Source organism: Halichoerus grypus, chromosome 3 (genome assembly GCF_964656455.1).
Source record: "Halichoerus grypus chromosome 3, mHalGry1.hap1.1, whole genome shotgun sequence".
Classification (NCBI taxonomy): Eukaryota; Metazoa; Chordata; class Mammalia; order Carnivora; family Phocidae; genus Halichoerus; species Halichoerus grypus.
In genome coordinates, this window is record NC_135714.1 from 69,459,239 (window position 1) to 69,482,188 (window position 22,950).

At 37.4% G+C, this 22,950-nt stretch overlaps 1 protein-coding gene across 13 annotated transcripts in view; it reads right to left on the minus strand.

Moving 5' to 3' along the window:
- The window catches only part of MAPK10 (mitogen-activated protein kinase 10), a 318,671-nt gene extending 311,313 nt beyond the window's left edge, over positions 1-7,358 (minus strand). For 6 of the 13 annotated variants that reach the window (XM_078068897.1, XM_078068889.1, XM_078068901.1 and 3 more), the window contains exons 1-2: positions 6,933-7,357; positions 1,847-1,961 (exon numbers count right to left, since the gene is read on the minus strand). The gene's annotated coding sequence lies outside the window, so the exon portion shown is untranslated. Of the gene's footprint in view, positions 1-1,846; positions 1,962-4,949; positions 5,108-5,519; positions 5,625-6,932 lie in introns of those variants that run through there. The other 7 variants (XM_078068900.1, XM_078068892.1, XM_078068891.1 and 4 more) reach the window with 5 other exon arrangements.
- Positions 7,359-22,950: the final 15,592 nt, after the last annotated feature.

The window sequence follows — 22,950 nt, forward strand, 5'->3', positions numbered from 1 at the left end:
ATCAAATGTTGGTGGGGTATAGAACTTCTCTTATATTGCTGATGAGAGTGTAAACTGATATAACTGCTTGGGGACAATATTCTGGCATTATTTAGAAAAACTGAATGTGCACACGCCCCCAAATTCAGTAGTTCCTTTCCTTGATATTTATCTGAAAGAAGCTCTTACACGTGTATACTAGAATCTGAAAGCAACTTCATTTCTACCATTCCCATTTATGCCCTAGCACAGTAAATGACATATAGCACTCACAAAAAATCATACTCCGCCAAGCCTCTGGACCCTTGGAAAATATTCCCACTGCTCCCCTTCCTCTGGTTACTTTTTATTATCCTTAACATTCAGTTAACATATCACTTCCTTTGGGAAGTCCTCCTTGACAATTCCCCATGCCATCTGTATTAGACTCTCCTCTGCTGCACTTCTGTTAGCACCCTAAGTCTACCCATTTAACAACCCTGTTTAAGTACCACACTCTTTGAATAAATCTCCCCCAATTAATGGCACATTTTATCATAAGTACTATACTCTTTAGACTGAAAGCTCCTTTAAGGCAGGTACGATCTCTTTCATCAATCCCAAGAGTTAAAGATAATATCTACATCACAGATTCTCAACAAATGTTTGCTTAATGAATAAATGTTTAAGATGGGGCAATACATGTTTTCTACATCACTGGAAGTGGCACATAACTCAAAATATTAAGTTCAGCCATATAAAGTTGCCCTTACTTTAGATCCATGATGGTTGATTATAGGCAACATGCTATTCTCTTTTATAAGAAACATGCATTTAATACATGTTGATTAAGCACAGCATAGTGATGACTATTATATCTACTTTCTCAGTATCACTGTAAGCAGACTATAATGAAAATCATGATGTGAAATAAGTATAGGGTTAATTTCATCAGTCTTCTGTAGTTATAGTTTATGCATTAATTCACAAGACAGCCTACCTACCCAGCATTATATGAGTCACTAAGCAAATGAAAGAGATATATTGATCACTATTCAAAACAGCTTCTTTTGGAGTCTTACAAGCACCACTGTCATGCGCTATTTCTCAAAGAAGTTATGTGACAGATTATAACTGGTTCATCTCTTCTGGAGTCTATAGATTATTGACTTTGGTGACTATAAAGCATCAAGTATTTGATTAAAAAAAATACTATGCCTGTGTGTGCTGATATTTTTATAAAATAATAAGTTTTCAAAATTATTCCAACTAGCAGAGAAACTGGATCTACTTTTAATATTGTTGTATTAGGCAAAAGGATTTGTAGGGTAAATGTCTATGAATTGAGTTTTATAAAACTGTGCTATGATTTCTCTCCCCTATTTCCAAGGTTCTAAATGTTATGTTAATATATATATTATATACATTCTTTATATACTCCTATATATTTACATAGGAGTGTTCTTGTATATGTATTCCTGAAAGGTACTGAGCATTATAATTTAGCTCAGAACCAATTCTTCTACCAGAGGGGATGAATTGATAAAATGTGGAATTATGTTGTAAATAATAAAAGCCACTGAAAAACAGTTACCAACTGTTACTCAGGCACATGAAATTGTTCATTACAGCTATCTTACCAGACTGGTACCATGCAGGGTGGTAGCATTGTGGTGTTTTACAATGCACCCATGCACCTCAAGACTTCATGCTGCTCTATGTGGCACCATCAGTTAAACATTCTGTCCTGTTGATTTTCACTTCTTTAGTTGAAATTATTTGGAGCAGTATTTCTTCAGATCCATACACTAAATCCCATGCAATATTTAAAGCGGGTATGGAGATCACATGTTTTCTGCTAAGGAACATTTATAAATTTGTGACTCACCACTGCTTGTATGGTTTCTCATCTATAGGAAATGGTTCTAATTCAACAGCTTCTTGCATGTGTTGCCATAACGAAGATCTGAGATGGTCCTGCCGTTGGTGTTCCTCACGCTGGCCTAAAATCAAAGCAAAAACACAGAATGAATTTGATTTTAACACTTACATGGGAATTTCATCTGCATTTAGGAAACCAAAAGACTGACAAAGATAATTGAAAATGAATGATGGGACACAAGATGAGGGAATAAAACATCCAAAGTTAGTTCACTCTGTTCAAACATATCGCAAGCACAAGAACTTTGATGTTAGCAACACCAGAGTAGCTGGATATTTTAAAATCTGAACATAAGCCCAATTAATAATTATTACTTTAGTTGGCATGGTATTTGACTTTGTGATATGGATTTGGTTTTGAGATACAAGGCACCCTACTCGGCTTCAACTGGGACAGCTTCACTGTTGCATGTTTACATAGTCTGCTTTTCATGTAAGATTTCATTGGAATGATGGGTAACATACTTACCAATAAAAGGAGGAGGAGAAGTTCAAAAACCTCTGAAGTATGTGAAATAGAATAAAACTAAACTGAAGTTGGTCTGAAGCTGGAAACAGACCTGTATGTATGCTTTCCCATAATCTGATCTAGTTACAAAAATAGGTTTGTAACTTCAATCTGTTACTGTTCCTTTTTGAGATTATACTGGACCAGATTCTCCACGATTTGCCAGTTTTCAATGCTCTACCCATTATCGAACCATAAGTTTTTATTTCTAGAACTTTGGAAGGTATGCTCACCATACTGAAAGTAAACTTCCTCTCTGCTCCAACTAAGAGTCCCTTTCCTGGCCGGGTGCTTACAACTTTCTACTAGGAATTCTTTTCCCACCACACCCTCCTGCTGCCCAGACATCCCAATGTGGCCTCCAGTGTCACATGTATTTCCTTCTCTTCTGAATTCCTGTCATATTTCTTGTCAAATTACTAATAGAGCCCTTGATTATACACCATCTTTATTTAACCTCATCTCCCCAAATGGCTCCAAGCTCTTCCTTCCATTGCACTTAGCAGAGAACTCTGTACACGGGAGACATTCACCCAAGGAATATTTATTGTGTCCCCACAATGGGCCAAATAGACACAGTCAGTACCTGAGAGATTATACTATCATAGAGAACACAGGAAACAGGAATAGGCCATTACTGTATTGTGTGATAAGTGCTATGACGGCGGAAGTACAGACACTGAATAAACCTTGCCAAATAAATGGGCCTAAGAGCTTTCACTTCACTATCAATGCTTTCAGATCCTCTTTCCAATGTATGAGAAGAGGACAATTACTTGAAGAAACTCATTTTCAGGAAGCACATGGAGCACGCAGGCAGGTTAACATCCAAAATCCAGGAGGCAGTTCTACTTCTAGGAAGAGAAGTCACTAAGATGAATTTCTAGTACTTTTTTAAGTCACTGCTGGGAGGTAGCATTTTTTTTTCCTGCTTTCTACAACACACACACACACACACACACACACACACACACACACAATGTAACAAAAATCCTGTTTATTACCGAACAGGCTACTCTGCAAATGCCTGATGGCCCTGTAGGGGAACTTCACTTTACACCTGCACACCATATGGGATTTCAGAGCAACTGTGGGTTAGGAATGCTTCTAAGGAACATTCAGTCGTCTCTTTTTCCACTCAAAACTTTAATTTCCATTCCTAGGAGCATTAGCTCTATGAGCCTATGGCTTTCACATCTCAGAGATAAGAGCAGTGAGAAAGGCTATAGTGGCTTATTATGGATCCAAAACATCAATTCAACTAGAAAACTTCTTTACCAAAAATAAGTATAAATCTGTAGTCCACTTCTCATACCAAAATGCTTCTTTTGATTTAAGGATTTTCAGTATCACCTGAGTTCTCCATTTAGAGTTTCTACCAAGATTCACAACAAGAAATGGGGGGGAGGGAGTAGGATAGTACCTAAAACATACAGATTTTTCACTTTCCCCCTCTTTGCCTTGATTTTCTCATAAGGATAAAATGTACTCCAACTGAAAAATCTTCAGTCAAAACCTTAAAACTTTGCTATGAAAATATGTACAGATAGGTAAATTTCTAAAATACAAGCTCCAATTCTCAATTACATTTTCTCTTTCAAAGAGAAATAATCAATATGCAGCATGATCTTTCATCTGAATCAGCAGCAGTGCCTCATCTCAGACTTATATAATGCAATAAATATATTTAATATACTAAAGAAATAAATGGATCTTGGTCTCCTTTACCAATAAGCATTCCCCCAGTAGTCTACAGGCCCAACTTTATCCAAGTCCATGGTCCTCAGAGGAAGGTGTGAGAGATGCATGTGTGGTGGGGAGGAAATACTCAGCCTGCAGCAAATACAGCTTTGTACTCCTTTCTGTCATTACTAGACACTTTGCGCCTCTTTTTGCTTAAGTGTTGCAATGTCCAACCAAAAGCTTAAAGGAGACTGCCAGAGAAAATAGTAACCGCAATGGAGAACGACTTTTAAGTGTTAATTTGTTTATTTCTTCTTCTAATTGAAGGAAGACTCCCTTGCTTTGAGACCCATTATTCTCATAAGCAACTAAGCTATCATTGGATTTGCACACACCAATTCCATGCAAAGTCTTTTAGCTCCAAATGTGACCTGAGGCCAGAACTAGAGCAGGAAGGGAGAGCACCTGCCCCCATGTTTAACAAACAAGAAAGCCCCCAATTTGTCTTTATTTTTATCATCAGTATTAAAAGACTTTTTCACTAAGATTACATCCGAAGACATAGATTCATATACATAAAGCCACAATAAAAATTAAAAAAAAAAAAAAACCTTTAAATATGGGATGCTTTATCTTTAAACATGGGAGGTTTTTTCACATTACTGAGGTTAGGCAGATCCCTTTTGCTTATGATATCCCTATAAGATATACTAACCAGGGAAATCCTATGAATTTTCCTGCAACTTAAAAATATACATTTATTTTATAGCATCCACAATCGAGTCTCAGTTCATTCTAACCTTGAAAAACATTGACCACGTCCTATTAAACCATTAAATACTAATAGGTGCAGACGTACCAGACAATGACAGCAAAACACACTCGGTCCCTCTGGGATCTGTTCACAAACATCCCCTTCCAGCATGACAAACACACTCCTCCCAACAGCAGATGCTGTTCTGGGACAAGCAAGCAGGAAGCTGGAGGCAGCTGATTTTTCCACTCTACATATGATTTCTTACTGCCTCATCATCAAGAATTTTTTTTTTTACCAGAACTGCAAAGATTCTGTAACACCAGGAGCCCATCAAATTAAAGCTACTCTACAACAGGAGGGAGTGATGTGCAGATGAGGAAGCACGAAGACTCTTTCATATCTAAGGTCATACCACCTTTGTCATCTGATTTGCTAGTTCCGTTATGGGGAAGAGAAAATCCAGTTTGCTCTGTGTAATAAAATAAGCTAGCCCAGTACTTTATGTCAATTAAGAGTGACATGGAGGCAGGAAAGGGGATTCGTGCCAGAGGCAGCAAAACTGCTCTATCCAAGCTGTCTGGCCCCTAAAATCCAACAGTTCCAAAGTAGAGTCAGAAGCTTGTGAGCTCATTCACGAGCATCACTATCTGTATTGACAACACGTAGGCTCACCTAAGGTAGAACGTGTACAGAAGCCTCTCTGAGAGAGGTGGTCATTCCTGCAACCATTTTTGATACGTTGATCAGCATTCTGTGAGATCTTCTGAGGTCTGACAGCTAGCAGACAAGGGACAGAGGGAGAAATCGGAACTTGGGCTAGCAACGCTAAGTGCACTTATTTTCCTTCCATCTGAACTGTGGCCTGTCCCATGACTTAGCCTGCCTCTTTCTGGTTTGTTCATGAAAGTTACCGTGAACACCCCAGCGGCACGCAGGGCTGCTGTACAGTCCCTGTCAGGCTCTGCAGCAAAGACAGCCATGTAAACAGCCCTGTGATTCCTTCAGAGCCTCCTGCCATGGGATAAGCCATTCTTTTTCTGCAGCTAAATGGCAGTACCTCGGAAGTTATGTGTTAGAAGGTAAAAGCAGAGACAGCCTCTAGATTGAAAGGTAGAGGGAAAAAAATACATATATAATTTTTTCTTGAAATATCTCTAACCTTGATGTACTTGAACCTTTTCCAATAAATCACATTTATTTTGCTGCAGGCACAAAGACATAAATTCTGATAAGTATATTGCCGTGCTCGTTTCTGATATTTTTTTTTCCCAAAAGAGCTCTGACATTTCTAGGGGACACAGTATCCCAGCACAGAATATGGGAACCCTGCCATTAACAAAAAATGCTGCCTGCTATGACGAGGAGATCACTTTCTTAAAGGGACCCCTTACCTATGCGACTGCAGTGCCAATGTTTCCTCTCATCTCTAACCTGACCCCTGTCCTGTGGTCCTCTCCCCGGCCTGAATTTAGCCTAGAATGTCTCTGCAAGAGTAATGTCATTAGTTTTGCAACTAAAATATATAAATACCATTCCCTACTAAAAATAAATATGTTCCAAAATATTTATTTAAATTACACCTCTCAGGAAGTAAACATAAACGCACACGTAAAGACATGATTTTTTAATGTTTTATGGAACCCAGAGCATTTCTTAGATATAAGACTGAGGTCAGCACTTCTAACAAGCACAGCTGTTCACTGTCTCTCTGCCTCTTTCTCTTTCTCTCTCTCCACCCCCCCTTCCCTCCCTCTCTCCCCCGCTGTTTTTCTCTTCCCTTCTGTAGCTCTGCATTGGTCTAAAAACCCCTGGTCACAATAAGAAATCTCCCTCCCACCCTCTGCCAACCCTCACTCCAAACAGGAAGGTTTCCAAACGCCCAAGTCTGGGGAGAGATGCTCCACACAGAAGGAAAGGCTGGTGGCTTCCTGCCTCCGAGGTACTTCACTTCATGAACCTGCTTTCCACCCCATCTCTCCCACTTTTCCCATGCTCACTCTCCCATCCCACCAGGAGCAATCAATAGGCATCACCCCACCCTCCAAAAAACAGGTTAGAACCCAGAAGGAGCAAAGAGCCACCTACCATTCCGTGCTTGAGAACTACGATCCTGATCCAGCAGTGTTTGCCCCAGAAATCCTCCCTATTTGTTTTTCATTAACACATTCCAAATTGTAATAAGGAATAGATTCTTTGGAGGTGGGGAAATTGTTTAAAATTAATGATAGACAGGTGATTTCCACAAAAACCCAATCTTAAAGTCACTCAAGCCCCTAGGAATTGAGGGGTGAGGAGAAAAAAGGAAAATTGTAAAAATGAAAAAAGAAAAGAAAAAGGTAAGCATGTAACAAGCACCACCCACCCCCATAAAAATAAAAAAAGAAGGGGAGGTTTTTTAAAAAAAAGAAGAAGAGTGGCTTGCTGAATCACCCTCTTTCACTGCCTGGAAACCATTGTGCAGCGTGATGCTGCCTGTACCATTGTGGAACCTACCAGAGGAGACCAACAGAGGGCTTGGGGAATGGGGCTGCTATGGCAACCGAAAGGAGCGCACATGACGTCAAAGCCCAGAGAGGTCTAGGGAGGGGTGGGAAGGGGAAAGGGAAAGAGGAAAAAGTCTATGTGCGGCTACAGCTACTGTGTTTTCCGGCGAAATGAGGACCAGGCAAAATGGAAAGGAATGGGGTTCGTTGGCCGCCGCTCTCAGGAACTACATCAGCAGCCCGTCGGCACAACCCGGAGGAACAATCCGCTCCATGCAGCCCCGGCCCTGTGCACAGCAGGGCTGAGGCACAAACGCCCGCAGGCCAAAACACCGTGAGAAATACAGTCAGTCGCTGCTTTTCAACTAGCTCCGCTTTTTGCAAACAGCACAAAGTGAGACTTGTAGTCTAAATGTCAAAACAAACAGGGATGGTAATAACCTCAGCAGAGAAGTGAGCATCTGAGCCCCAGCTGGACCCCAGAGGTCATTTGCACAGCACTGGTCCTCCGCTCTGGTTCCTTGGTTTTTATAAAAATCATAAATAAATACCCACTACACCAAACTCAACAAACTGATTCTTCGACTGCAATTAGAATGTGGGAAAAAAATACTGTTAATCTGAGTTAACAAACCAGGGGTTCTTTTTTATTATTATTATGGCAGATTATTCTCTGGAAAACCGATACAAACTGTATTATTACTATTGGGGGCAAATATCTCTATTTCATGTAAGTAAATTGCCCTGCTTTTGCCTGTTAGAGTATATTTTTAAGTCTCCATACAGTTTTAGCATCTACAAATAATACTTTTTTAGGATGAGGGCAATTAACCACTTCCACTATTTTAAAAAATTACCAAATTCTTTTAACCTTTTAAAAATATTTTCTTTACATAAGGAAAATTTTCAATTCACATTTGGCCCAACCAGCCTCAGCCCTTGGACTTCTCAAGTTACATTATCTAACCAAATTCCTTTTTTCTTAAAGAACTTTGTGGTGGGTTTCTGTCCATTTAAACCAAGTAATGCTGAGTTTTATACCATTGTGCATTGTTCTAGAACTAGCATATATACATGAATAAGGAGCTGCTTCCAGAAGATAACAGAAAAGATATAATATGCGACAGATATAAACCAAGCAGTGATTGTAGACACTAAAACATCATAAAACTGTTTGGGACTACATTAGGTTTTGTTTTCATTGTTGTTGCTGCTCTTATTTTATTCAGGAGGGAATCTAGAACAAAAGTCTTATATGAGTCTTTCTGTCTTTTTAGTCTATTGGCCAAGACAAGGTTTTGGATGTTGCTTTATTCTAATTTCAAGTTCAACAGGAATCAGTTGATTACTGTTAGTCTTGGCAATGGTTCTACCTACAAGAAAACTATGTCTCAAGCAAAAATATGTATTGATTAGCCAAACAACTTTATAGTACAATATAATTAGCATTCAGGCTTTTAAGTTATTATATTCTAAGCTTTGATAGTAAAAGTCAATTTTTAATAACTGGATATCAACGAAGAAAAAAATGAACACAACTCTTACCTCACATTGTAAACACAAAAATTAGAGATATATTATACACTGAAACATAAAAGCTAAAATCTATAAAGCTATTAGAATAAAATACATCTTTTAGAAAGAAAATAACTTTCTGATCTTGGAGTAGGCAAAGATTTCTCAGGACACAGAAAGCAACATAATAGAAAAAAAATAGACTTGATCAAAATTAAAAGCTTCCACTTATCCAAGTCACCATTAAGAAAATGAAAGAGACAAGCCACAGACTAGAAGAAAATAGTCTTGACAAACATCTGAAAATACTCTTGATACTATTATATGATACTCACAAATTCAAATACAAATTCTAGATTATATAAAAATATCCTACAACTCAATGATAAAAACAAACAATTGTGTTTAATGGTCAGTCTTGAGCAGGCACTTGACAAGGGAGATTTATAAATGGTCGATAAGTACATTAAAAAGTGTTCAGTGTTATTAGTCATCAGAGAAATGCAAATTAAAACTGCAATCAATGCCATTTTACACCCATAAAAATGGCTAAAATTAAAAAAGACTAACAACACTAAATATTGGCTAAGATATAGAGAAACCAGAACTCTCCTTCATTAATGGTGTGAGTATAAAATGGTAAAACTACTTTGGGAAATGGCTTGTCAGGGTTTTTTTAATGATAAACATATACTTACAGTATGACTCAACAATTCTATTCATAGTCACCCAAGAGAATAGAAACATATTTCCATTAAAAAAAAAAAAAAGCCTGTACATAAATGTGTATGCCAGCTTTATTTGTAATTGGTAAAAATTAGAAACAACTCAAAGTGTATCAACAGGAGAATGAACAAGCAAATTATGATATACTCATAAAATGGTATACTATTCAGCAATAAAAAAGAATGTCAACTACGAATAGGTTAAAACCAACCATTTTCTTCCATTAGGTATCAATTCTTGATGGCACAATTTACCAAGAATAATAGATACCAACATTGCTTGTGGATTTGGAGGTGGATTTTACTATTTCGAGCTTTAATTCTCAACCTACTCATTTCAGTAATATTTAGATGATCAAAATGGTCTAGTCTATACACTATAGAAAAATTAATTTCTTCAAATTAGGTCATTTAATACAAGTTGGCTTTTAAAAAATCAACACTAAATAGATCCCATTCCTGATTGGATAAAACAAAAACTATTTACTTAAAGCCCTCAAAAGATAATCCTAATGTAAAGCTCTACTGCAATTTCTCAATCCAACACAGTATGTTTTAGAGCCTCCCTTCTCTCCCAGAACACAATTTTAATCAAAAGAGAGAAAGAAAAAGAGCAGATACCTACTGACATCATTGTATTTGGCAGGCACTCTACTTATGCATAGTTGTACCCACCACATGAACTCCCACAAAAGTATCTCCTCCCTTTCATTTGTTATTTACCATACTATATGTTGCATTACTCTAATTTTATGACTATGTAGTATCCTACCTCAAACTTGACTGTAACTTAATCTTTCTTAGTATTCATTGTCTTCCCTGAAAGTTCCCTTTTCCAGGAGTCTGTCATATCTTCTTACACTTGATAGGTGATCAGTAAGGCTATATAATTTTTTTATCAGCTATCAAACTTTTTATCTCAAATATTATTAGGGAGAGTTAAGTTTTGAGATATCCAATATTAAAGCAGGTAACTTCTGTTACAAATTTAATATTTAAACATTAACTGCTTTAAACTCTTTTCAAAGGGTATTCAAATGAAACTATTTAATCTAGAAGTCTGACCTGAATTCTATCAGTACTATCAATCATAAAGGTTTTTGAAAGAAAAGTTTTAAGTGAATAAATAAATGTGAGTTCTTTATTTTCAAAAGCACAGAGTTGTATTTAGTATTTCTTATATACAACTTTATTTATTTAATAGCATGTTTGTAGACTGCAGTAGGACTGAAGACTTGAAGGAATATTTCTTGTTCTCTAAACAGGGAGCTCTCCTTTCACTTATAAATGAAAACTTTGTGATATTACATTTTCAAAATGAAGTACTGAAACATGCACTAACATCGATGAATCTCAAAAACATGCTAAGTGGAAAAAAATGAGACAAAAGAGAGCATTTACTTTATAAATCCATTTATATAAAGTTCTAGAACAAACAAAATTGTTCTATGGTGATGGAAATCAGACTGCCTGTGGGAGCCACAAGGTTGACGATTGTGATGAGCGCAAAAGGGAAATTTTTGTAGTGATGAAATGTTCTGCATCTTGATAGAGGTGTAAGTTACTACATAGGTGTAAGCATTTGTCCTCAAAGTGAACTCCTCAAAGTGTAATTCCTAAGATTAGTGCATTTCACTCTACGTAAATTGAGCCACTGTTTAAAAATAATAATAAGCCAATTCCCAAGAAGAAGAAAATTGCTATGAGCAATAAGTTAGAATTCCTCCTAAACCTGCAAATCTGATCCCATACCTTGAATCTTGACTTTGCAGACCCAAGCAAACCCAGCAAAAGGAAAAGCCACAATCAGTGTCAATAGGACCTTAAGAGATCTAGCAAACCCTCCAAAGTGAAGCAGATAATTGAGGTTTACCTAACAAATAAGAAATAAGAATTCAGACATTAAAAAACAGATTTTTCAGAGAAGCCTGGCAAGAAGCAGATCCTTAGGTTCTGCTGTAGGAACTATCATTCAGTGTCAGGACTCAAGACTCTGGAGGAAATGAAGGTACTGATGAACTGGCTTTCCAAACAGTAAATGGGAAGGGACTCTGGAATCGGGGAACACAAAGGAATCAAGCCAGTGAAATTGGAGTAACAATTCCATTTCTGAATCCAAGTCCAAGTGCATTCATGGGGGCTTAGCAGTAAAACCAACTACTACACTAAGATCTCTTATCAAAATTGGTCCTAGAGTAGGGTTACCAACTCATTCCCATTTGCCAGAAACTTCCCAGGTATTAGCAAGTCCCACATACCAGGAAACCCCTTGGTCCCAGGCAAACCAGGAAGGTTGATCATCCTATCCCAAAGTCTAAAATGGACTTGAACCCTCAGATGAGGATTAAAGGTCCCAGCTTCAAAAGTTACAAAAGGAAGAAGTCAAGAATTAGTTATAACAGTGGTGTTGCTAAAGCGGAGTGTCACCTAGCTACACTTTCAACAATTAGATTATTATGCAATGAATTAAGATGGTGGCAAGAGGATGCAAATGGTTTGGTAAACACAAGCAAAATTATGAAAGATAAATCAGTAGAACTGGGTGAGTGAATAAATATGTGGGGAATGCAGAGGGTCAGTGTTGATTCAGATATCTCTGTCAAGATATATAATAATGTCTTCTCTCAGAGAGTCAGTCATGTATTTTTCATGATGCTTCCACTTGGGGAACACTAGTCCTTTGCAAAACTATTTCATAATTTAAAAGTTTCAGAGATGCTGCATTCAATATCTCCCTTTTGGAAAATTGTATTTCGTATTACTAAATTAAAAGCCCTGAGAAAACTGGAAGTTTAAAAAAAACTAAATTTCTCAAAATTAAATCAAAATTTATATCTTAAAATAAATTCTCAAATGAAGCTTATAATTAATATCTTTTATTATTCTGTTTGGATGGGAAACACAAGGCCAACAGCTTACCATGGCCATGATGGTGAACTCAAAAAATGGTTCTTCATATGATCCAGCAATTCCACTTCTGGGTATTTATCTGAAGAAAGCAAAGACACTAACTTGAAAAGATATCTGTACCCCCATGTTCACTGCAGCATTGTTTACAACAGCCAAGATATGGAAACAACCTGTGTCCATCAGTGGATGAATGGATTGTGGCATATATAATTCAACCATAAAACAGAATGAAATCTTGCCATTTGCAACAACATGGATGGGCCTTGAGGTCATTATGCTAAGTGAAATAAGTCAAAGAAAGATAAATAACATATGATCTCACTTATATGTGGAATAAAAAAAAAAAAAAAGCCAAACTCATAGATACAGAGAACAGATTGGTGGTTGCCAGAGGTGGTGTGGGGAGTGGGTGAAATGGGTGAAGAGAGGCAAAAGGGTTAAACTTCCAGTTATAAAATAAACGTCATGGTGATGTAACGTACAGCATGCCGACTATAATTGCATTGCATATTTGAGAGTTGCTGAGAGAGTAGATCTTAAAAGTTCTTGTCAAAAGAAAAAAATTCTGTAACTATATATGGTGATAAGTGTTGGCTAGAGTTATTGTGGTGATTATTTTGTAATATATACTAATCATTTTATTGTACATCTGAAATGAATGTAACGCATGTCAATTACACCTCAATAAAAAATAAAGTAAAATAGTAATGGTTTCTAATGAGAGTAAACTGTGATCAATGTCATAGAAGGAGAAAGTATCATTTTTCTTTTTAATTAATAGACTTCATATTTCAGAGCAGTTTTAGGTTTATGGAAAAATTGAGCAGAAAAGTACAGAGAATTCCCACAAACTCTGTTTCCCTCCCCACAAACAGTTTCCCCTATTATTATCAACCTGTATCAGTCTGGTAAGTTTGTTACAATTGATGATCCAAATAATGATATGTTATTATCCATTAAAGTCCATAGTTTATACTAGGGTTCACTCTTTGTATTGTACAGTTCTATGGGGTTTGACAAACATACAATGTCATGCTGCACTCACTTTTAATAATCTGCTTTCTTAAAAGTCAATTTTACATTCGGAAAACAACTGCATTCACATCAAAAGAAAGTAGATAAGCTTGGTCTGCTGAAAGGTTTTCCTAGTGGATAGATCACAACTGTTAGAATTCAATGGCAGAAAATGTACTTTGAACCAACTTTTATTAAGTTTATAAAAGCATTCATTTTTTTTCACTAAGAACACCATAACTAGCCAAATTATGTCCCTTTGTGGTTAAACATACTTTGTAAATGCAGAATATCTGCTACAAAGAAAACAGTAGTTATACACAGCTTTTCAGTATCCTGGTAGACTTTTTTGAAAGTCTGGATTTAGTTTACAATAATAAAGGAAGGGTGGCGAATTCTAGTTATAAATAATACCAAAGAAGCTTCAGTTTCCTCAGGTAGCAACAGCTTAAAAAATCTAATTAGAGTATTTGTCTTTTGAACAACTATGCTAATAGAAAAATGCCTTTTCTTAGATTCCAGCAGAAGCTGGTTTGTGAGATAAAGAAACTGTTCTTCTTGCCAGACATCCTCAGGTTTATCCACACTTCAATCCATGCACAGCTATAGCAATTCCAATTTTCCTTATCCTTACTTTACTGCCATGCCTTAGAAACATGACCAAAGCATCAAGATACCATGGATTATATTTGAGTTTGGTCTAGAAATTCAACTTCTTACCACTTTGCAGCAATTCATATCTTCATTAAAAGGGTATTCTTTTTATTTTTTCAGCTTTATTGAAGTATACTTGACAAATAAAACTGTAAGACATGTAAGGTGTACAAAGTGATGATGTGGTATATACATGTACATTGTGAAAAGATCCCCTCATCAAGTTAATTATTGCGTCCATCACCTCACATATCATATTTACCTTTGGGGCGGTGGTAAGAACACTCAAGACCTACTCTCTTAGCAAGTTTTAACTGTACAATATAGTGTTATCAACTACAGTTAACATGTTACACATTAGATCCTCAGACCTCATCTTAGAACCGAAAGTGTGTACATATCCTTTTACCAATCTCGCCCTATTCTATCCCCCGCCCCCATCCCCCAGCACCTGACAACCACTTTCCTAGTCTCTGTTTCTATGATTTCAACTTTTTTTTTTAGGTTCCAATTCTAAATGATACCTTACAGTATTTGTTTTTCTCTCTCTGGTTACCTCACTTAGCATAATACCCTAAGGTCCATCCATGTTTTCTGTCTCAATGGTAGGATTTCTAAAAGGGCTATTCTCACCTCTGATTCTGACTTGCTATCACAATGCTCAAAAGATGGTCACTGAGGCAGGCCAAGAGAGAAAATACAAGCCCAAACTTTCATAATAAAATTTAAAATAAAAGGTTAATAATATTTTTTAATGAATACAGATCCTCTATCACCACTAAACAAAATTTCCCAAAATTAGAGAGCCTATTTTTAAACATGATAGGAGAAGATTTTTGCAATCATTCATTAGTTAGTGAATCCTGGGTCTGTGCAATAGAACAATAGTATAAGTAATAGTAACACATGGTTATAGTACCAGGTGATCAAAAGAGTAGTAATCAGAGTTAATAATACATTACAGGATTTGGTATATTTGGTCTTCTATTTTTAAACAAAATAATCATCAGCATAAACTTGTATATATAGCTTATGCTTGCTGGATTTTCAAGTTATAACAAAAAAAAAATTCTTAGAGTATCCTAGGCATGCCATTTAACCTTCATTGGAATGTTATATTCAAGAGGGCAACAGGGAAATAGGAATCCAACTTTCAAAATTGTCTAAATTCATGAAGATATAGCAGTGATGATAGTATAAATTTAATATGTATCTGGTATATGTATAGGATATTTTTTAAATTTTTAAACAATATATAAATACTTTTAAGTCTTATTTGGAATATGTATAGTTAGTGAAAAGGGTATTGGACTCATCAACAGACTTTGTTTAGATTGTAGCTATGCTGTTTCCTGTCTGTATAACTTGAACAAATCACATGGCCTCTCCATTTCCCAATTTAGGCATTGACATAATAGATAGAATGACATTCACTTCACAGAATTTTTGCAAGAATCAAATTAAGTAATGTATATGACTGTGCCCGGCACATCCATTGGCATATGAGAGCCACTTAATAAATATTGACCATTCAACTGAATCTATCTGCAACAAGAAAGATATAACCCACACTTAAATTTAAATTTCCTAATATAATTTTGAAAACTATGGACATTGTCCAGTGCCCCAGAAACATTCATCTTCTGTTGCTTGATGATGCTCTTAAAGTATATACACAAGAGGAGATGCAATTGATCATATGGTACTTGGCAGTATTGAAACAGTACTATGGAACTAATAATAAACTTGAAAGAATTTAAGCCTACCTGCCAATCTACACTTGAGAAACTATTCAAGACATCAGCAATTCTCACTGGAAATTTCCCAGAGAAAACTCAACTACTTGGTCAGCAGATATTCAGAGATATACTCTTTCATAAGAAATAGAGAATCAAATCAAGAAGACTAAGCAAAAAGTGGTACAGTTATTGGAGCTCTGTGATATTCTTATAATTTAATTAAAATCAATTCAACCAGCAAATCACTGAGTAGCATATAAGTACAAAGCAATGTGTTAGAGATTTAGAAAGGAAGTCCAAGAGATGGTACCTATTAAAAATAAGCTCATTATCTTACTGCAGAGTCAAGACTGACCCACTTAAGAAAAAAAAAATCTATAAATAAGTCCCTAAATGTAGGCTAAAAAAATGAAGTCTCTGGTTAAGAGAGGGAAGTCCTCCACATGAGCATGCCTGCTGAAAACATGGATCTCAAATCCTGTATCTGTTGAGAAGCAGCACAGTCCAATAAAAATGCAGATCTAAGTTTTGATTCCACAATGACTAACTACCCAAGAGAAGTTGGGTAGATAGGAGCTCTCTCTACTATAGTTTCTTCATCTATAAAATATTAGGTCTATATTACATGATAATGATAAGAAACGTAAAAGAGAGCCTTAAGATGATTCTTGAGCAATGAATACAATTTGGACAGTTGGGATTTAAGGAGAATAGACTTAAAAGTAAGGAAAAAATATATAATATTTGGATGAGAGTAAAGAGATAACATTCTAGTTGAAGGGAAAAGGAAAGTACTGGGAGAAATGGAAACTCTTCAACCAGATTGTCTTATGAGGCAAAAGATCCAAACCAAACATTTGCCCTATAAATGAAAATATAAGTCAGGGAGAATAGGAGCCACTGCTAGAGTCAGTTCTGACTTTCTAAGTCATTTAATATATATTACCTTATAATAATAAAGTCGTAGTTGCTACCATTTTTATCATTGTTATCACCAATATCATCATAGACATCCTTATTATCATTTTAGCTACTATCCATTGAAAGGATACTCTGTATCAGGCACTTGGCTACATTTACAGACATCAGATCTAATCTCACTGCATCTCTTGATCATTATCTCACTAACATTTGTTGATCATCCACTGTGTGCTTGGGCTCATGCTAAATCACTACAGTCCTCACTACTCTCCCATCACATAGGGAGGTTTATTTTTCTTTTCAGATTTTTATTAGGTAGGTAAGATTATTATCCCTACTTTATGGACAAGAAAATTATGACATAAAGAGAGTTTAAATAATTTGTCCAGGATCACATGATTAAAAACTAGATGAGTCAGGATTTAAATCCATACATATCTGACAGAAGTCTCTACATTGAGAGGTTAAGGGGGGAAAAATGTTAGTGAACTTAAGTTATAAAAGTAGTATCATCCAATAGGAAGGTCTTTTCTCCCACTCAATCAGAACACTAATGTCCTATTGTTACTGTTGCCTTTTTGGTGCATATGGAGAATTGGCAGTTAGGGCAATATAACCTTTTAAGCAGAAGCAGAGAAACCCCCAAATAAGAAAGCAGAAGAAGCCCTTCTAAGATGTAGTGTAGCACAGCTTTTTAAAAACATGGCATGAGGGGCGCCTGGGTGGCTCTGTCATTAAGCGTCTGCCTTCGGCTCAGGTTATGATTTCAGGGTCTTGGGATCGAGCCCCCGCATCGATCCCCCTCATCGAGCCCCCGCATCGCATAGGGCTCCCTGCAGGGAGCCTGTTTCTCCCTCTCCCTCTCCTCCTGCTTGTGTTTCTTCTCTTGCTGTCTCTCTCTCTGTCATATAAATAAATAAAATCTTTTAAAAAATAAAAACATGGCATGGCTGTGAACTGCTGAGAAATAGCAGTAGCTAATAGAACACCTGATATTCCTCTATAAAAAATGTGACTGCTCTTTTTTCAGCAAAGATTTTAAGCCAACTGTGAATCTAAAAGACAAAGCTTCAGTCTCTTCAAATAGCTACAGTCCCTAAACCAAAAACCCACCTCCTATAAGCAATGTAGAAAAGATATTGGTAGTAGTCTTTCAAACACAGCTGTATACTTTTATTGGAGACATCATCTATAGAAATGAAATGCAATGGTATTATGAATGCATGTATACACACACACAAATACAAACAAATATTCATCCAGTCAACAAATACTCATTGAATACCTACTGTACACAGTAAGGACAAACTTATTCAGATATTGCTTCTGCTCATTGAAGGGACTCAATGTTTTACTAGAAATGAATACGAATAATCATAAAGCAAGGTTTTTAAAACTGCTAATTCAGTAGAGCAGTGGGAATAAAGCAATGGAAGTTTGGGGAAAAGATTATTTCTAGCTGGGGTGATTGAGGGAAACCTTAGAAATGCACACTGTGAAATAATAGAAAACATATATACTGGTCTTTGCCTTTCTCCCTGCCCCCTACCCATTCCTGGCACAGAGCTCCTAAACCCCTTGGAATTTCCTGGGATTTAGGAGAGAGCGTCTTTTGTTCTAATGAAGAGACTCAGGAGGCTCCTGGATGGTTTCAGGGTGATGGCTGGTCACCAGAAAGATTAAACCATTATTAGAAGCTTGGAACTTCACCCCCATCTTCTATACCCTGGGAAGGGGAAATGGGCTAGAGATTACGTTAATGATCACTCATGCCTATGTGATGAAGCCTCCATAAAAATCCCAAGGATATGGAATTCAGAGAGCTTACCATTACCGGCAAATGTGTTTCCCTGAGTTCTGTGAGCTGTTCTAGAAAATTATAGAATCCAAGGAGGGGGTCATGGAGACCTCTGATTTGTAGCCAAGTTAGAAGTCATGAGAAACCTGGGAACATACTACTTGTGATTGGTATCTAAAGAGGGGGGCAGTCTGCGGGCTGAGCCCTTAATCTGTGGGGTCTGCACTAACTCCAGTTGGTGTCAGAATTGAATTGAATTACAGGTTGGTGTCAGAGAATCGCTTTTGTGAGGGAAAAATCCACACATCTGGCATCAGAAGTGACACCAGTGTTATACTGGTCAGGGTCACACAAAGTTATAACAGTGACTCATGAAGTATTGTGAGTGTAATAAGAGAAAAACAGAAGTGAGTTTTCCTTTTCACACACAATTTTCTGTAATAAATGCTGTGAACTTGTCTTCATTCTAATACAGTGGATATAAATATAAATTAATTCCCTCAGTTCCACAACAGTTTAACACAACATGGAATGTCTCCTATATGCCAAGCATCAGGCTATGGTCTTTAACATTTATTCTATTCTGGGCATTATCTCACTCTATTGATGAAATATAATTCACACTCAGCTAGTAGAATTGAGATCTATTCAGTCAAACTCCAGTCATCTCTCAATATAAAGGAAAATATTCCATAATAAAGGAAATGATTCCCTTTTTTTCTCCTTGGATAGTCTTAAGACTCATCTTTGGGTCTAGTCAGATACTATTAAGTATCCACCATACCCAGAGAGTTCCTGGTAAACACTCAATGCATTTTTGTTGAATGAATGAATAATGAATGAATCAGTAAATCAAAACAACAATCACATATAAGCAATGTAAGGAGCAAATGGTTTTAAGTTTCTGTCATATATTGATTTGTGTTCCCTCAAAAAGATGTGTTGAAGTCTCAACCCCCCCGTACCTCAGAATGTGACCTCATTCAGAAATACAGTCCAGATGGTTTGCAGATGTAATTAGTTAAGATAAGGTCACACTGGAGTAGACTGAACCCCAAATCCAATACAGGTGGGTCCCTAGTCCATTAGGGACATGGTATCCTTACAAAAGGGAGAAACTGGGACACAGACAGACATGCATAGAAAAAAAGATATTTGAAGTGGCCAGGGAAAAGACAGCTATCTACAAGCCAAGGAAAGAGGTCTGGAACAGCTCCTTCCCTCCCAGCCCACAGAAGAAACTAATCCTGCTGGCACCTTGCTTTCACATTTCTGACCTCCAGAACTGAGAGACAATAAGTTTCTGTTGTTAAAGCTGCCTACTTTGTGGTATTTTGCTCCAGCAACCATAGAAAAACTAGTACAGTCCCGCACCTTCCCTTCAGGCTCACTTATGGTCTATTCTTCCCAAAGAAACCATAACGATCAATTGTATCTTGTCTCTTCCCTATGCAAAACACACAGTGGCTCCCGACACACTGAGAATAAAATGCAAATTCTTTATTATGGCCGCCCAGACCCGTCATGCTCTGACTCCTGGCTCCTTCACTGACTTCATTCTCTACCCTCTCTCCCCCTCCAGCCAGCACTGACTTTGCTATTTCTCAGAAGAGTCAAGAATGCTTCCACCTCGTGGCTTTTGCACTCGCTGTTCCTTCTGTCTGTAACTCTCTTCCTTAAAATATGTGTGTTATATGTATCTCACCTCATTCAGAACTCTTGGAAAGGTCCTCTAGTGAGGACTTTCTGACAAGCCTGCTTACTATAGTGCCCCACATCACCTCTATCCCTTGTTCAGTGCCCATGTTTTTCTGTACAGCAGTTACCCCTTCCTGATATATTAAATGTTTATGTGTTTATTTCCTGTCTTCCCCTCTAAAATATATGAGGATGGAACAATGTTTTGCTTACTGATGTATCCTCAACACCCAAACAATAACTGACATGTGGCAGGTACACTGGATAAATATTTGGTAAATGACTAAGTGCAACAATCTTACACATTTACTCTGACATCCTTGAAAATTCTGTGAAAGAAGATTATTATTCAGTCACTAAACATCTATTTGGAACTTCTTTTGTACCTGGGACCGGGATGGGACAACTGTAGGCATAGGAGAGATCCACGTACATCTCTCATAGACCTGGCCCTCAAGAAGCCTGGGGCGGAATTGAAACGTGTTCCATGAATTGCTACAGGCAATGCAGAAACCGTAAAACCACAAAGGAGAAAACAGTTCCACCTATCAGGTAGGAAAGATTTAACGGAATAACAGGTGAATGTCGGCTTAAAAGAACTGTCCAAAAGGAAGAAGCAATATAAACGCGTTCAGGGTAGTGGAACAGTCCAGTGAGTTCCAATAATGAAAAGTAATGAAGTAAGGTTGGAGCACAAGAGCACAGGGACAGAAGAGCGGCAGTGCTTGTGTGGTAAGAGTTGGGGCTTGATGGAAAAGCAGAAAACAGACAGCTTAATTCCCATGTTAAGGAATTAGAGTTCATCTTAGAAACCAAAGAGTCTTCCTTAAGACAGAGCCTAATGGACACATTACTACGTTAAGATCTGAAAGGGATGAAACTTAAATCTCTGACTATGTGCATCACAACTCTACTACGGAAGGCATTTCCAGAGTGTAAAAATCTTGGTGGGCATGAATACATTTGCTGGGGATGGGAGTCATTTGGTTTCTTTTCATTTTCTCTTAAAATGTGATTTGATCAAGATCTATTATATATGGCTTCAAGTTTCCAATTTTATAATTGCCACTCCTTTATGTAAGTCTGATTTCCCTGGCATCAACCCATCTCTGGAGACACCATGTCCCAATTATTTGTTGACTTTGCTTGAAGTAATTTAGCACTAAATTGTGCCTTTGCTCCAGTCTTAACAAAGAGAACTGGCCAATCATAGATAAGGACTGCCACTGACAAACCGGCTTTTCTAACCAGTTTAGTGCTGAGCTTTAGGCTTCTGGTTATCTGTTTTCTAAACACAAACCATTAGTGCATTCATCTAGTCTCCTTGTTTTCAATTTTTTAAGTGAAATCTTTTTTCCTTTCCCTCAACAAAATCTCATACAGAGCTCTATGTATAAAATCTGTAAAGCAATGTTTAATTAATTATAAACACAGTATGCAGGTTCAAACTTATAGCATTTGTATATAGTAAAAGTGATCAATGAGCACAATGTGGCTATTTCGATGAATTGGACATTTTCAACCCTGACTCATGGATGACACCTGCAGACGTGTCATTACCAGCATGAAATCTGATTCTGTACGTTTTTGTTGTTGGAAAATACATTTTTTTAATGGACTGGTTCACAAATCCTGAGTTTAAAAAAGAAAAGAGAGACAGACACCAAAGCAGAGCTAAAAACTTCTAACCTACAGCTCATTTACAATTAGTTTATATAAGTTGGAGGTTGTAAACGCATCACTCTAGACTCTAGAGCCTGGCGTCAAATCCAGTTTAGTTCCTAGCGTATGTTTTTTTAATTAGTTGCCACAGTTTAAGAATGGAAAGATTTCATTTAAAAATCAGGATATCCAGGGGCGCCTGGGTGGCTCAGTTGGTTAAGCGACTGCCTTCAGCTCAGGTCATGATCCTGGAGTCCCGGGATCGAGTCCCACATCGGGCTCCCTGCTCGGCAGGGAGTCTGCTTCTCCCTCTGACCCTCTCATGCTCTCTCTGTCTCATTCTCTCTCTCAAATAAATAAATAAAATCTTTAAAAAAAATAAAATAAAATAATAAAATAAAATAAAATAAAATAAAATAAAAATCAGGATATCTGGGGACACCTGGGTGGCTCAGTCGGTTAAGCATCTGACTCTCCTTGCTAGCTGTCTTTTCATTGAGTTCATTCAATGGGAGGCACTTCAGGAGACTGGAAGGTGGAATAAAGGGAGAAGCCAAGGTACTTGTGTCCCTTCCTTTCTGCCTTATGCAATGCCTCTAGCAGAAGCACCTCTCTCCCATGGCTCTAGCTCCTGCAGTCCTCACACAGGCGATTTTTTTTCTTTTTCTTTTTTTTTAAAGATTTATTTATTTGAGAGAGAGAGCAGAGGGCAGGGGCAGAGGGAGAGGGAGAGAGAGTCTTAAGCAGACTCTGCACTGAGCAGGGAGCCCACCGCGGGCCCAATCCCAAGACCCTGAGATCACGACTCAAGAGTCAAAACCAGGAGTCTGCGGATCAACCCACTGCGTCACTCAGGTGCCCCAAGGGCTATTCTTTTGGGAATACCCTTATACCACTCGAGGCCACAACAGGAAGCAGATGGCACATTTGGAAAGGATAATTTGAGGTGGATTTTTTTTTTTACAAAGAGATTATTTACAAAGG